Below are 16010 nucleotides of genomic sequence, written 5' to 3'. Positions count from 1 at the left end.
ACTTTTATAGTTTTTAAATATTTTGATTTTAGTGCAAATTTGGGCCAATTTCTAGGCTCCTGAGAAAGATTCTACTTTTGGCCCCATAGAAACAGACTTCATTGTGGTGTGTTGGCTCCTCTACTGGTATACCGGGAGTAGTACAGCCTTTTTCTTGCAAACTCCTTTGACTACAGCCTAAAAGGTGTATGCTTGGTTGAAAACTCCATATCCACAATTCATAGCACGCCTCTACCACTGAAACAATGGCGGCCACCACTTCGTTTTATATGTCTTTTATTAGTGTTTCTAGGTCACAAAATACACTTTTAAGATATTTTCAGGCGAGAATGTAGGTGTGTAAACTTCAAATATCTGCTCATTTTATCAAGACATCCCATATTAGCGACAGTTCTCTTACGTGTTGCTGATAGCCGGCTAGCTAGCTAGCGCCGCTAGCACCGCTAGCGTATGACGACACTACGCAATGACGACACTATCAACGGCGCGCGTTCTTCGCCCCTCCTCCGCTTTGAAATGACCGTAGACGTGATTTTCTAAGACAACGTGGCTATCGTTTAACCGGTAACGCGTCTTTCCCCCTCCTCCGCTTTGGACTTGAACTTAGAGTGATTTTCTGAAGTGTTTACTAAGACACATCGTAAGCTTTTACAAGGTAAGTGTATCTCTCTGTCTCTGGTTTGAAATTAGCTTTGAAAGTGATTTTTTATGTGTTTCTTTATCGATTTCTTTGTTTCGGCACGTTCGGCACGATGCTAAAGCCAGTTAGCGGATAGTCAGCTAAGTCAAGCGTTTCCGTCCCTCCTCCGGTTTTGAAATTGACCTTTAAAAGTCCTTTTCTGTGTCTTGACGCTGATATCTACAAAATGACTGCGATTTTATTCCAGTGGTATCGTTTGTAATTGAAACTTTTAAGATGCGACTCTCAAAAAATAGCTTCACTGTAGTCGGGTTTCACACCTCTCTTTGTCTCGTGGTATTTTGTTGTTGGCTAGTTAGCGGATATTAAGCGTCTCCCGGTTTGAAATTGATTTTGAAAGTGATTTACTATGACAAGGTAAGCGTATCTCTGTCTCTGGTTTGAAATTTAGCTTTGAAAGTGATTTTTTTTGTGTTTCTTTATTGATTTCTTTGTTTCGGCACGTTCGGCATGATGCTAAAGGCAAGCGTTTCCGTCCCTCCTCCGGTTTTGACATTGACCTTTAAAAGTGCTTTTGTGTCTTGACGCTGATATCTACAAAATGACTGTGATTTTATTCCAGTGGTATCGTTTGTAATTAAAACTTTTAAGATGCGACTCTCACCGCGTATGAAACAATAGCTGCGTTGTAGTCGCGTTTCACACTTCTCTTTGTCTGTCTTTATAAGGCGTTAACTACAGCAGCCTTTAATACCTCAACTCTTGATTCAGCCAAGGTAAGTGCCCCCCCTTATATTTTCTATGTATGTGTTCAGCTGATATTTAGAAAAAAATAGGTGTGTTTAGGATGTCATTTTATTCCAGAGCTGTTGTTTGTAATTAAAACTTTTAAGATTAGATGGTACAGTGTTTTTACTCCCTTCCAAACAGTAAAGTTCCTCTCTCAGTAGGAAATTTAAACCAGACAGTACAAGGCTACATTTCAGTGTTACAAGCCAATCAGTTTGCTAATTGTTCTGTGAGATTTGTTTGCAAAGTTTAAGGTGTTAAGTAGGACTGTGAACATCTGGGTCTGCTTGCTGCTGGCATTCTGCCAGAGCCCCAGCAACAAGACCGCCTCCCAGCAACGAGACTGCCTGTCAGCCTTGCAAGGTACCCAATTTTCCAATTACTCTATAACAAAACTGTTGTGGGCAACAAGACTGTCTCCCAAGTTTGCAAGCCAATCACTTTGCCAAATGTTCTTGTAAGATTGTTTGAAAAGTTTAAGGTGTTAAGTAGGACTGTGAATGTAGCCGCTAAACTGGTGACCTAAATCTTCGCCACCACGTCTATATACATACAAGCATAAGGGGAGAGAGTGAATCAGCGCTCGGAGTACGGACACTGGGCCGGCTTTAAACACACCATTTATTTTTTAGAAGAAGAACAGCCAGAATCACAAGTAGGAGTTAAAATCCCCACTATACAATAAAAATAAATGTTCACAACCCGCTAAAAGTCCTGCCGGCAGAGATTAAAATACAATTAAAAAAATCAAAGCTAAATGGATGTCCTTTTTATAGGATAAAACGTCCCCCCCCCCAGAGTCCTCTATTCCCAGTGTCCAACCACACACACTCGGGCAAATGTTCCTTAGCTGAAAGAGACAGAAGGGGGCCCCTCTTCCGGGATGGGGAAATCTCGCCAGCAGAAGGCCAGGGAGGAGGCTCCTATCCCCACCTGGCAGCGCATGGCCGTGCGGTCCAGCCGCTCTCCGCGTCCGCACACGGCTTCCCTCATAGCCCGGCCCTGATACAGGCAGAGGCGTCCCCTCTGCCTTCTGTGGATTTCACACATCGCCTCCCGCTGTTACTATTCTGTCCGTCGGAACTGGATCGCCGGAAGTCTCGCGACGCCTCACAGGCAGGCCAGTCCTTCTATACATGTGCTCGTCTGCACCACACGTTCGGTTTCCTGTTCTTCGCTGTTCCTGTGTCTCTCTCCCGTCTTTGCGCTCACCATCTCCCTTAAGTCCGTTTGGCGGCCAATAGGTCACCTCGGGGGCACGCCCCCACCTCACAGGTGCACGCAATTATCTGTCCAATCCACAGTGGAATAAAAAAAGAATACTATACAGCGACACAAAACACAGTATAAATATGGGGATAAAATCATGCAATAAGAACATCAATAAACAATCATGCAATAGCACTATAACAATAAAACATGCAAATAAAATCACTATGTAGCAATACACAGTCTGATTCAAAACAAAATATAAAAACACAATTTTCCACTGTGTGACATGAACATCTGGGTTTGCTTGCTGCTGGCATTCGCCCAGCGTCTCAGCAACAACACTGCCTCCCAGCTTTGCAAGGTAATTACTTTCCCAATTACTGTACACCAAAACGAAGTAACTGTCGTGGTCAACAAATCTGCCTCCCAACTTTCAAGGTAATCACTTTCTCAATTACAATATACAAACTGTTATGGAACTTTACTTAACAAAGCCTTAAGACCGGGTAGTGACACTATCAATATGTCTATTTAAAGAAAAGAGAGATTTTTTTTGTTCTTGTAGTCATCTTGTCTGTCAATGTATCAGACGGTTAAAATAACAAATTGCTTGAAATGCCAATAATTAATATTCTGTTTTTATGTTGATATTCTACCAGATGCCGAGAAAAATAAAAGATCCCAGGCACAAAAGAAGCGCTGGAAACCACTTGACCTGGTCGATCCTGCTGTCCCAATGCTCACTGGCCACAACCAAGATGAGGCAGTCAGTAGTTTTCCATCTGACCAGGTAATGAGGATATGGTAGTGATCACAGACAGTTGAACAGTTTTCAAAACACGTTTGAGACAGTTAAGAACACTTACCCATGCAGTTTAGGATTTTTTGTTATAATGTCACACAACTGGCATAACAGTGCATGGTATACAGAACATTTAAATGAAATGAATGTGTCAGGTCACTTAATGTCTTCTATACCCTTTTTCCTGGGTTAGCAGACGGCACCAGCCGGGTTATCTTTGGAAACACAGGATAGACCCACCTCCTTATGTTCCCCAGGTACCAAGGTAAATATCAAAAAATATTCCTCTATTAAGAAGTTACAAGGTATGCCCACCCATAGGGCTGCTCGATTATGGCAAAAATGATAATCACGATTATTTTCACTGAAATCTAGATCTCCATTATTTGACAATATTTATTTAATAATAACAATGTATTGAATAATGGCTTTAAAGATTGTCATAAAATAATTTGGTTTTTTTTTTTTGGTTTTTTTTTACCTCTTTTCAACCAACGCCAGTCACTGTCCTCTCCAAATAACTTCTGCTTAGCTTTCCGAGCTTCCCTCTGTTAGCTCCTCTTAATTGTTGTGACGCGTGTTCGAAACGCAGAGAGGTGCGCTCGATTTGCCACATGGAGCAGCGCGAGAGAAAAGCACGAGGGAGGTGCTAATAATCGACTCATTCTCTCGACTCCTTTTTAATGATCGTTGAAAACCCAGATCGTAATTTTGATTAAAAGTAGATTCATTGAGCAGCCCTACCACCCATGTGTATAACCAGTCTGTATATATCTGATCTTTGGTGTCTATAACCACAGTTGATATGTAGTCTTTCACTTAAAGCATGTTTGCTAACTCAATTTTGTCTAATTTCTATCCAAAACAAAGGAAAATATGACAAAAGGGGTTTTTTGGGGTTTTTTTTTATAGCTCTGAACAGGTAATTCTGATATGGTAGTGAGCACATATAATATATTTTTTATAACACTTACCCATACAGTTGACCATTTCTATCTTGTAATGTTACCCAACTGGCATAACAGTTCATGCCATGCATTGCATTGTAAAGTGAAATTAAAGTGTCAGGTCACTTAATGTCTTAACATTATATTCTTTTTTTGCCTGGGTTAGCAGACAGCACCAGCCAGCTTGTCCTTGGAAACGCAGAATAGACCCACCTCCTTATGTCCTCCAGGCAGCAAGGTAAATTTAAAACGGTATTCCTCCATTAAGGATTTATAGTGGACAGTTACATTACCATTAAATGTTAAAGACATATGGTTACATGTTTGCCTTATGTAAACAGTAAGAATTTTGTTGTCTCGCTTCTGTTAGTTTTGTTTAAAGTTTTTAAAGTTACACTCCCTTTCAAATTTCTTAGTAGTTATGCAAACAGCTGGAATTTTTTTTTTATCGCTTTGTAAGTTTAGTAACCGCTACTGTTTCATGTTTTCTTTAAAGTATCCAGTGTTACACTCTATTTCAAATCTGTTAGTAGGTTTTCTAATTTTGATTAACTGTATTATCAGAGTTAAGAAACTCGTCCACCAGCAAAACGAGTCTGGGCAACCGATGATTTCCACACAGCATCAAATTCTCCACCTAAAAAGGTAAGCCTAACCCTATGTATAATCACCGGGGTTGATATTTAGTCTTTCACCTTAAGTGTGCTTGCTAACTCGTACTAAATATACTAAAATGTTAGACTAAACATGTACATTTGTCAATTTCTTTCATCAGACTCCTAAAATGCAGACATCTCAACAGCTATTTCTGTCTGTCTGTTTAGCTATTTCTATATCTATTGTTCTGAAAAAACTTTTATACCATTTTATACTTAAAGCTTCAGATAAATTGACATCCACAGTGAAAACCACCTCCACTGGGTCCAGAGGGCATCCTAGACCCAGTGGAGGTGGTGAGTGACAGGAGAATGGCGGCTAAGCTGTCATCCCTGTTGGACAACATCTCCCACCCCATGCATGAGACTGTGACAGCACTGAGCAGCTCCTTCAGTGGGAGACTGCGGCACCCACGGTGTGGGACGGAGAGATTTCGCAGGTCTTTCCTCCCCACTGCTGTCAGACTCCACAATAAAGACTTTTGCAGCTGATCAAACACACACATCCACACATGTGCAATAAGACTAATGTGCAATAATCTTTTCTGGCATCGTTGTATTTTTACTCAGTTGTATATAGCATTTGTATTCTATTTTTATCTTATTGTATATTTTATTCTATTTTATTCTACTGTATATAGTATTTTATTTTATTCTATTCTGTACAGTTGTGTACTGTATTTATTCTTATTTTATTTTATTCTAATTTTTGCTTCATAACTTTTGCACTGTCCACTTCCTGCTGTGACAAAACAAATTTCCCACGTGTGGGACTAATAAAGGTTATCTTATCTTATCTTATCTTATCTTAAAAGCAGTGCAAATAAATACAAACATGATTTTGTGACACTCATCTTTTCTCAAGATGCATGTCAGTGTATTCTGTTTCAATCACATTTAACCTGTAACTGAATTTTGTGTCATTTCTTTACAAAACGTAACACAACTATGAAACGTGTTTTTATGGCACATGTACAGAACCATCTGGTTTAATCTGAAATCAGTGAATGAATTACATCTAATTTAAGAGCATCTGAGATCCTCTTACGAATAATACGTAAACAGGATTTCCTTTCATATATTTGTATTTAGGCTGCAATTTAGTTGATGTTTGAAGGCCCGCAGCAACCTAAAATAGGTACAGGTATGACCTTTGTAAAAGGTCATGAAATACTAAACAATAACATGTGTCACCTTTACCATTCCTTGATCAGCCTTTCCACAACAGAAATGAAGAACTACTGACAGAGGAGCTACAGAGCAACGCAGTTCAGCACTTCTGGTGTGTCAGTGCAACTCATTGTCAAAGTGATGAAAGGTACACAGAATTCTCTCGAAATCATCAGTGCACATGTAATGCCCTCACATTCCTGGCCTACCTTAATGAGGAACACCAGTTCAACACAGCCCAACTTGATAAGGTGCTTGAACAGGGAGATGCACTCTAGTGTTGGATTAAAACAAATCTTCAGCAGGAGAGGCGTTATACACAAAATCATCTGACCATGGAGGACCTGCCCAAAGAAGTTCATGCTGACATAAACGTCTACAGTGTGAAAATGGACAACATAAGGTATGGATACCTGAAAGCAGCAGACAAAACTTATCAAAGAAAAGATTGGTGGTTGCCTCTTGCTAGTCGCCTTGTATGTCTGTCAACAGATGTGAGCTATGCTTTGCTCATGGTCTCGCCTCAGTGCATTGCAGTTTTCCGTGACAAATCTGGGAGGTATGGATTATTTGATTCACATTCAAGAAGTGCAGCAGGTTTACCCCAGCCAAATGGAACAGCAGTCATGCTCACTTTCACTCATGTGAATGACCTGATCACCCACCTGCATAACCTTTTTCAAAATCAAGGCAGGTATGCAAGATATGAGTTTGTGCCTGTTTCTTTCAAAAGACTCAGCACTCACAACGAACAGCCTGCACAGTCAACTCAAGCAACACCAGGAGCAACAGGTACATCGCCACAAAATGATGAACCACAAATCACAAATCCCACGGTGGAAGTGCTTCAACCAGAATCAGCCCAAACCTACATGACAATGTTAGAAAGTGCTTTAAACCCACAAGAAGACAAAATGGCTTCAAATCAAATTTGTGAACATCAACTTGAAACATCTGTTGATCCAACAAGCAACATCCAAACAGAACAACAAGAAAATCTTGAACTCAATAATGAAAGAGATAAAGTCATAGATAAACCCCCCCAAAAAGCAAGAAATGTGTGCAGATTAAATAAACGACGACGTGGGAAAGCTATTCGTCAAGCTCAAAAAAGTCACAAGCAGCATGTAAAAGCTAAAGAAAAATCTTCATCTGAAGACTTGGCAAAGAAGATAAACAAAAAAAGACACGAAAAGGAACGATATGCCTGCTTTTCTGAATTTCGAATGAAAAAATTACAGGCTGTGAAAACTCAATATGCTCAAAACTGTCATCGCCATAAACAAAAACTGTTATCAGCCAAAGATTATTATGCAAATCCTCATATTCAAGAGAAGATAAAAGCCCGCAATGTGAAGAGATACCAAAATGATCCTCATTTTCAACAAAAAAAGAGAGACTACATTATCAGAAGATATACCACAGATGCCAGCTTTCGAACCAGACAGAAACAATATGTGTTCCGAAGATACAACACGGATGCTGACTTTCAAAACAGACAGAAGCAATATCTGGTCCAAAGGTACAACACGGATGCTGACTTTCAAAGCAGACAGAAGCAATATCTGGTCCAAAGGTACAACACGGATGCTGACTTTCAAAGCAGACAGAAGCAATATCTGGTCCAAAGGTACAACACGGATGCTGACTTTCAAAGCAGACAGAAGCAATATCTGGTCCAAAGGTACAACACGGATGCTGACTTTCAAAGCAGACAGAAGCAATATCTGGTCCAAAGGTACAACACGGATGCTGACTTTCAAAGCAGACAGAAAAAATACATAAGAACAAAATATGCATCGGATCCAAACTACAGGCACAAACAAAAAAAATCAATTCATGCCAGGTATCATAATGACTCACAATTCAGACTGCACCATATACAGCGCTGTGCAGAGTACCAGAGACACAAAATGGCTACCACTGCATCTTTTGCAGTTGTGTGCACAGAGAATAAAGAAGAAATACAGACGACTAGTAACACAATTCCAGCAGGGTCCACAGTCTGAAGCACAGCCCCAGCTTGTAGTGAATAGTGTGATGCAAGCAGTCACATTAGCTTTCCGTGAAACAATTAAGTTAGGACCCACCCATGTCTGTACAATGTGCCACAGAACTCTGTTTCCTAATCAAGTAAAACACTGCAAAAGATCAAAGTATGTTAAAAATAGTCACATTGTTGACACCTGCTTGACAGGAAAATTTGTCCATGTTTGTGATAGTGAATGTACAGCTAATTGTACCTTTCCAAAACAAAGAATGCAAGAGTGGATTTGCTACAACTGTGACAGCCACCTACAATGAGGAAAGATCTCTTCCATCGCAGTGGCAAACAATTTAGCACTAGCACCCATTCCAATTGAACTGAGTCAATTAAATGTACTAGAACGACAACTGATTGCTAAAATTCTCCCGTTTGCCAAAATCATTGCATTACCAAAAGGACAGCAAAGAGTCGTACATGGGGCTGTTGTTTGTGTACCGTCAGACGTGGAAACCACAGTAAACTGTCTTCCCAGACCTAGCAATGAAGCCCAGGTCCTGCAGGTACAACTGAAAAGACATCAGATTCAAAGGATACCAACACTTCTACACTGTGAACATGAAGAATGTGTTAGCAGGCTTATCAAAGCTAAAAGAGATGCATTCAGAATACAAAGATGTATCTATTGATGATGACGCAACTTTTGCTGATCCCACAAATAATCAGATAATCGAGACGGAACATGACACTGCTGATGCAGATATTCAAGATGCACTGCCCAGAAACTTCGACAACCAAATTGTACCAGAAAGAAGAACCACTGAGGATACAACAGCTGGAATACTTGAGCCATGTCATGATGTAAATGAACTATTGGAGCCTGAACAGTCAAATGGAGAGCCCTTACAAGATACGGAGAAAGAAGAGGAAGAACTTCGCCCTGGTCTTGTTCTAGACACCTGTATGCAACCACCAGATATAGCACAGGACATTTTATCATATGGTGAAGGAATATTTAGCATTCCACCCGCCCAAGGAAATAGACCTGTTGGCTTCTTCTCTATTCCTAAACTTGAAGCCATGGCCTTTCCTGTGCAGTTCCCAACTGGACAGAACACATTAGATGAAGCCAGACAAGTCAAACTGTCCCCAAGCATGTATTTTAATACACGGCTGTTCTCTGCAGATACACGGTTTGCAACTGACCAAAGCTACCTATTCTTTGCACAGTTTGTAACAGAAACACACATGGCTACAAACAGCATGTCCATCCAATTGCGCAAAGGTAAGGCAATCACCAAGGATGGACGTAGAATTTGTAACAGAATGCTTCAAAATAAAGACGAAGTGGAGAGACTGATAAATAACAAAGATGCAACACGCTTCATGAAACCTCTGAGAGGTACTCCAGCCTATTGGGAAAAGGCACTGAAAGATCTGCATGCTATGGTCAGACAGTTAGGAAAGCCAACTTTTTTCCTGACATTTTCAGCTGCTGAAATGAGATGGCCTGAGGTTGTTGAGGTCATAAAAACTCAACAAGGTGAACAAGTGGATTTTTCACAACTTGACTGGAACACAAAGTGTGAAATTCTCCGAAGCAACCCTGTGACTGTGATTGTTTGAAAAAAGAGTCGATGCACTAATGACAACACTGATCCTGTCCCCAGCACAGCCCATTGGTGAAGTAGAAGATTACTTTTATCGAGTGGAGTTTCAGGCCAGAGGTAGCCCTCATATCCATTTACTGGTTTGGGTCAAAGATGCACCTAAATTTGGAAGCGACCTTGAAGACCACGTGTACAAATTTATTGACAAGTACATAACATGTAAGATGCCTGACCAAAATGCCGATCCTGAACTTCACAAAATTGTGTCTGAGGTTCAAGTCCACAGCAGAAATCACTCCAGATCCTGTAAAAAAGGTAATGTGTCATGTAGGTTTGGGTTCCCCAAACTACCCGTAGACCAAACAATGATCACTTTCCCAAGCCCAGATGATGACGATGATCACAATGATAAGCAGCATAGCACAAGTAAGGAGAAAGGCACAAATGAAAAACAAAAGCAAAAAAACAGACGAATGGCTCTCGCAAAAAAACAGAAAGAGGCCAAAGAAAAACTCCAGCCATTGAGAGATTTGCTCTGTGACCCAAATTCCTCGTTTGAAGACTTGTCTGAGCTGCTTCACAAATGCAAATTAACTTATGAACAATACTTGGATTGTGTCTTCAATTTAAGCAATGGCCATGTCATCCTCTTAAAGCGTGAACCTAATGACTGCTGGGTGAATGCATACAATGCAGATCTGCTGAGGGCCTGGAATGCCAACATGGACATCCAATATGTCATTGATGACTACAGCTGCCTGATGTACATGATGTCTTGTCTCTAAACCCGAATTTGAGACGACACAATTTCTTAATGGAGTCATTCAGGAGGTAAAAAAGTCCAATGTCAATGAAAGAGATGAAATGAAACAGATAATGCAGGCATATGCTAAACACAGAGAAGTCAGTGCCCAAGAATCCGTGGCAAGGACATGCAGCCTGCCACTAAAAAAGTGTTCACGCAGTGTGGTGTTCATACAGACTGATGATGATGCCCTGAAAATGAGTCTCCCGATGAGCAGGTTGCAAAGCATGGCACCAGATGATGAAAATGTGTGGATGTCTGGATTGCCAGAAAAATATGCAAACAGACCCAGAACACCTGAGTTTGAAAGAATGTGTTTGGCTGAATTTGCTTCAGAGTACAGGATTCTCTACAGCCGTCAAACAGAGTCAAAAAATGCCATCCCTCTTTTGAATAACATGGGTTATATTCAAAAGAGAACAAGAGGGAAACCTGCAATAATCAGATATCCTCGGTTCTCAGAAAAGAAACAACCAGAGAAGTTTTATAGCAGACTACTAAAACTTTATTTTCCACATCGATCAAATGATGACCTTAAAAACACAAAATACCCCACATCCGAACAGTTCTACAAAAGTGGAGGAAAACATGGTTTTGCTGTGCGGCCAATTGTTACCTTTAACAAAAAGCGTTATGAAAGCCATGGCAAAACAATGGAAAGGGCACTGGAACAGATTGAACAACAAGGCCCACTTATCAATGCATGGAACACCTTTGCACCTGAGGTTGAAGTAGATCGTTTAGAGTGTGTGGCCCAACGACAATCCAGACATGACACTGACGAAAATGAAATGGACATTGTTCCAGACTACCAAGTCAGTGGTAGCAGCAGTGGAGCCATGCCAGCAATCATAGCACCAAAGCTGAGCCCAGACTTTGTCAGAAAAATGTACCAAAGTCTGAATGAAACCCAAGCATCCATATTCTACGCAGTGCGTGAGTGGTGTTTCAAACTTGTGTGGGGTCACTGTCCTGAGCAGTTCTTTTATTTTGTCTCTGGAGGAGCTGGCTGTGGAAAATCACATGTTATCAAGTGCATATATGAGGAGGCAACAAAGATTTTGCACCAACTCCCCAGATTCCGTGACCAAGCGGACATGTCTTACCCTGCAGTACTGCTGACTGCATTTACTGGCACTGCAGCTTTTAACATATCTGGGAAAACACTGCACTCTCTGCTAAAGCTGCCAAAATCTTTAAAACCGCCGTATCAGGGACTGGGGAATGCACTGGATGAAGTGAGAGCTTCACTTTCAAATGCAGAGATTCTGGTCATTGATGAGATATCTATGGTTTCTAAAGACCTTTTTGCCTACATCCACTGGAGACTTCAGCAGATCAAAGGAAACAAGAAGCCTTTTGGTGGGATGTCTATCCTTGCAGTAGGAGACTTTTACCAGCTGCCACCCCTTGGAAAAGCCAAACCACTCTGTGTGTATGAGGACAATGTCCTTGATCTCTGGAAAGACTATTTCCACATGGTCAACCTGAGAGAAATCATGCGACAGAAAGATGATCATTCTTTTGCTGAAGTTCTGAACAGGATAAGAGTGAAGGAAAAAACAGATTCTCTTGAAGCCAATGACAAAGCCTTGCTCACACAGGCTATCCATGACATAAAAGACTGTCCATCTAATGTATTACACATTTATGCTACAAACAAAGAGGTCGACAAACACAATTCAGCAACTGTAACTGCTCTTCATTCTGATATCATAAATATTCAGGCCGAAGACTACAGAAAAGACCCACGAACGGGTGAGATGGTCCTCCTGGCAGATATGATGAAAGGCAACAAAAGAGATTTACCTGATAACATACAAGCTGCACCTGGAGTGCGTGTTATGATTATTAGAAATTTGGATGTTGAAGATGGGCTTGTTAATGGGACATTTGGAACAATCACGAACATTGTGACAACCACACAGGATGGACCAAAAACTGTGAATCTCATTGGACTTACGCTGGACAATCAACATTCTGGGCAAAAGTTTCGCAGAAAAATACAAGGATCCTCAGACAACCTGGTATATATTGAGAAATGTGAAGAATCTACAAGTAAAAAAGGAGTTCTTCGCAGGCAATTTCCAATGAAGTTGGCCTTTGCATGTACAGCTCACAAAGTACAAGGCATGACAATGGAGTCAGCAGTAGTATGTTTGAAGCGTGTTTTGAACCTGGAATGGCCTATGTTGCACTCAGCCGCACAACCTCACTTAAAGGACTGTACATCACAGACTTTGATGAAAGGAAAATCTATGCTGATCCTGCCATCACAGATGCACTCAAAAATATGAGATATGCATCATTTGAGAATGCAAGACCACTGTTGCAATTCTTAAAATCAGTTGTTCCCACAGTCCCCACGTTGACAATTATCCATCACAATGCACAAGGTCTCCCAACTCACATGGAGGACATGAGATGCCACCATGAACTCAGCCTTGCTGATGTTTTATGCATAACAGAAACTCACTTGTCTGGATCATCAGTTTCTCCCCGGTTCCAGCTGGAACAGTACAACATGGCCACACGCAATAGACACGTCTCTTACACAAACCATACAGACATGGCAAAGGTAAATGGCGGTGGAGTTGCAATGTACTACAAAACAGTTCTTACAGCAGAGTCTCGAAAATACCTGCAAAATGTGACTGATCTTGAATTTGTTGTTATCAAGGTTGAATCGCCAGTCACAGCTTTGATAGCAACTGTATACAGGCCACCAAATTACAGCCACGTGAGGTTTTTACCACAAATGCAATGTCTTTTGGACTCATTGGAAATGATGAATTGCCAACCAATTATTGTTTGTGGAGACTTCAATGAGGACCTTATGAGCAGAGGAAAAAAACCCATCCAAGAACTGTTTCAGTCAAGAGGATATGCACAACTTATTACTGCTGCAACCACAGAAAATCACACATTGATTGATCACCTTTACATATCACAGCCATACGCCTGCCTCCAATCAGGTGTTCTGAATACATATCACAGTTATCACAACCCCATTTATTGTGTAATTCACTAACACAAAATGACTGCAAGGTTGTGAGGGATATGGACTTGCCAAGTGATCTTAGTGTCTTTGCAACTGAGCACACTCTACCAGCAACACTGACAGCTCACCAGTGGGAGCTGATAGATAAGACTGCTCTCATCCATTGAAGAGCTGACCAGAAACATGAACAGAAAGACTGCAACTGCACCTGATGGGATCCCTGCCATAACAGGTAATTGTATTTTGTTTCTTACTTTATATTGTAACATTTGATATTGTTTGAAACAAACTATAATCTCATCCATTCATTAAGTCATCCATTCATTCATAACTCCTCAGATGTGTTCTGTCCAGTGAAGGCAGTGGAGAAGCCCTACACTAATCTTGAAACTGTGCCACGCTACTAGAAACCGGCTACAAGGATGGGCAGGTATAGTGAAATTAAAATGCACCTTTTGTTCAACAGGTTTATATACAGTCAAGTGATCAAAAGACACCAGTATTAAACCCATTTAAACCAACTACATGCTTGGATTGGAACTGTATACAGGCCACCAAATTACAGCCACGTGTGGTTTTTACCTCACATAGCAACTTACCTCATCCAAAGACACCAGTATTAAGCCAATTTCTTTTTTTACTACCTTTTAAATATAGTTTTGGGTAATTTAGTTCTAAAGTTAGATTTGTTTTTGCAATTATTTATTAGAACTTCATTACTTGCCAGTTTGCTAACTGAAGAGCTGCGCTTTGTGATGTCTCTTGTTTTATTGTTTTAAATTGTGTTTTCTTTATCTGTTTCTAGCTGTTTTCGCAAAGTCAGCCACCACTTGCTTCCAAATGACCCTTATCCAGAAGTATCCGTGAGTGCCTCATCAACAGAAACTAAAGTGGAGACCTACCTCTCAGAGAAAAACGCACACATAAGAAAAGCCGACCCACTTCAGTACTGGGAAGAACATCCTAATCTGTTTCCCTCTATGGCTGCTGTTGCGATCTCAGTGTGCCCCCTGTAGCTCTGTGGACAGTTTTGGATTTGTTTACATCTCACCCAACCGCTCACGGCAGATGGCTGCACCTCTCTAAGCCTGGTTCTGCCGGAGGTTTCTTCCTGTTAAAAGGGAGTTTTTCTGAACACACTCTACCACCAACAAGGACAGCTCACCAGTGGGAACTGATAGATAAGACTGCTGATGTGCTCTCATCCATTGAAGAGCTGACCAGAAACGTGAACAGAAAGACTGCACCTGATGGGATCCCTGCCATAACAGGTCATTTGTATTTTTTGTTTCTACTTATATTTAACATTTATTGATTCTTTGAAACAAACTATAATCTCATCCATTCATTAAGTCATCCATTCATTCATAACTCCTCAGATGTGTTCTGTCCAGTGAAGGCAGTGGAGAAGCCCTACACTGATCTTGAAACTGTGCCACGCTAGTAGAACCGGCTACAAGGATGGGCAGGTATAGTGAAATTAAAATGCACCTTTTGTTCAACAGGTTATATATACAGTCAAGTGATCAAAAGACACCAGTATTAACCCATTTAAGCCAACTACATGCTTGGATTGGAACTGTATACAGGCCACCAAATTACAGCCACGTGTGGTTTTTACCTCGCATGGCAACTTACCTCATCAGAAGACACCAGTATTAAGCCAATTTCTTTTTTTACTTCATTTTTAATTTAGTTTTGGGTCATTTAGTTCTAAAGTTAGATTTGTTTTCCCAATTATTTTTAGAACTTCATTACTTGCCAGTTTGCTAACTGAAGAGCTGCGCTTTGTGATGTCTCTTGTTTTATTGTTTTAAATTGTGTTTTCCTTTTATCTGTTTCTAGCTGTTTTCGCAAAGTCAGCCAACCACTTGCTTCCAAATGACCCTTATCCAGAAGTATCCGTGAGTGCCTCATCAACAGAAACTAAAGTGGAGACCTACCTCTCAGAGAAAAACGCACACATAAGAAAAGCCGACCCACTTCAGTACTGGGAAGAACATCCTAATCTGTTTCCCTCTATGGCTGCTGTTGCGATCCCAGTGTGCCCCCTGTAGCTCTGTGGACAGTTTTGGATTTGTTTACATCTCACCCAACCGGTCGCGGCAGATGGCCGCCCCTCCCTGAGCCTGGTTCTGCCGGAGGTTTCTTCCTGTCAAAAGGGAGTTTTTCCTTCCACTGTCGCCAAAGTGCTTGCTCATAGGGGGTCATATGATTGTTGGGTTTATCTATATACATTAATGCTTGTATGCTTTTCATTTATACTTTTGCCTTACTCTTCAGTTCATAATATAAAGTTACTTGAATGGTTTCCTTTTCCTTTTTTATTTTATATTGCTTTGCTATTTACCACAATCTAAATATCATGTTTAAATGTCATACATTATTGTAAAT

General features: G+C 40.7%; 2 long non-coding RNA genes across 2 annotated transcripts; both read left to right on the top strand.

Annotated features, from left to right (window-relative positions):
- Positions 1–709: 709 nt before the first annotated feature.
- Positions 710–1797, top strand: LOC112845514 (uncharacterized). The gene is made up of 2 exons (XR_003218343.1): positions 710–1057; positions 1369–1797. It is a non-coding gene; the product is annotated as an uncharacterized LOC112845514 (long non-coding RNA).
- A 12234-nt stretch (positions 1798–14031) lies between these two features.
- LOC109198101 (uncharacterized) lies at positions 14032–15502 on the top strand. Its single transcript, XR_002059071.2, has 4 exons — positions 14032–14046; positions 14422–14887; positions 14996–15085; positions 15462–15502. It is a non-coding gene; the product is annotated as an uncharacterized LOC109198101 (long non-coding RNA).
- The last annotated feature ends 508 nt before the right edge of the window (positions 15503–16010 follow it).

The sequence above is a fragment of the Oreochromis niloticus genome, unplaced genomic scaffold, assembly GCF_001858045.2.
Source record: "Oreochromis niloticus isolate F11D_XX unplaced genomic scaffold, O_niloticus_UMD_NMBU tig00007671_pilon, whole genome shotgun sequence".
Classification (NCBI taxonomy): Eukaryota; Metazoa; Chordata; class Actinopteri; order Cichliformes; family Cichlidae; genus Oreochromis; species Oreochromis niloticus.
Note: the sequence above shows the minus strand (reverse complement) of the source record. Positions and strands in the feature narration are given on the sequence as shown.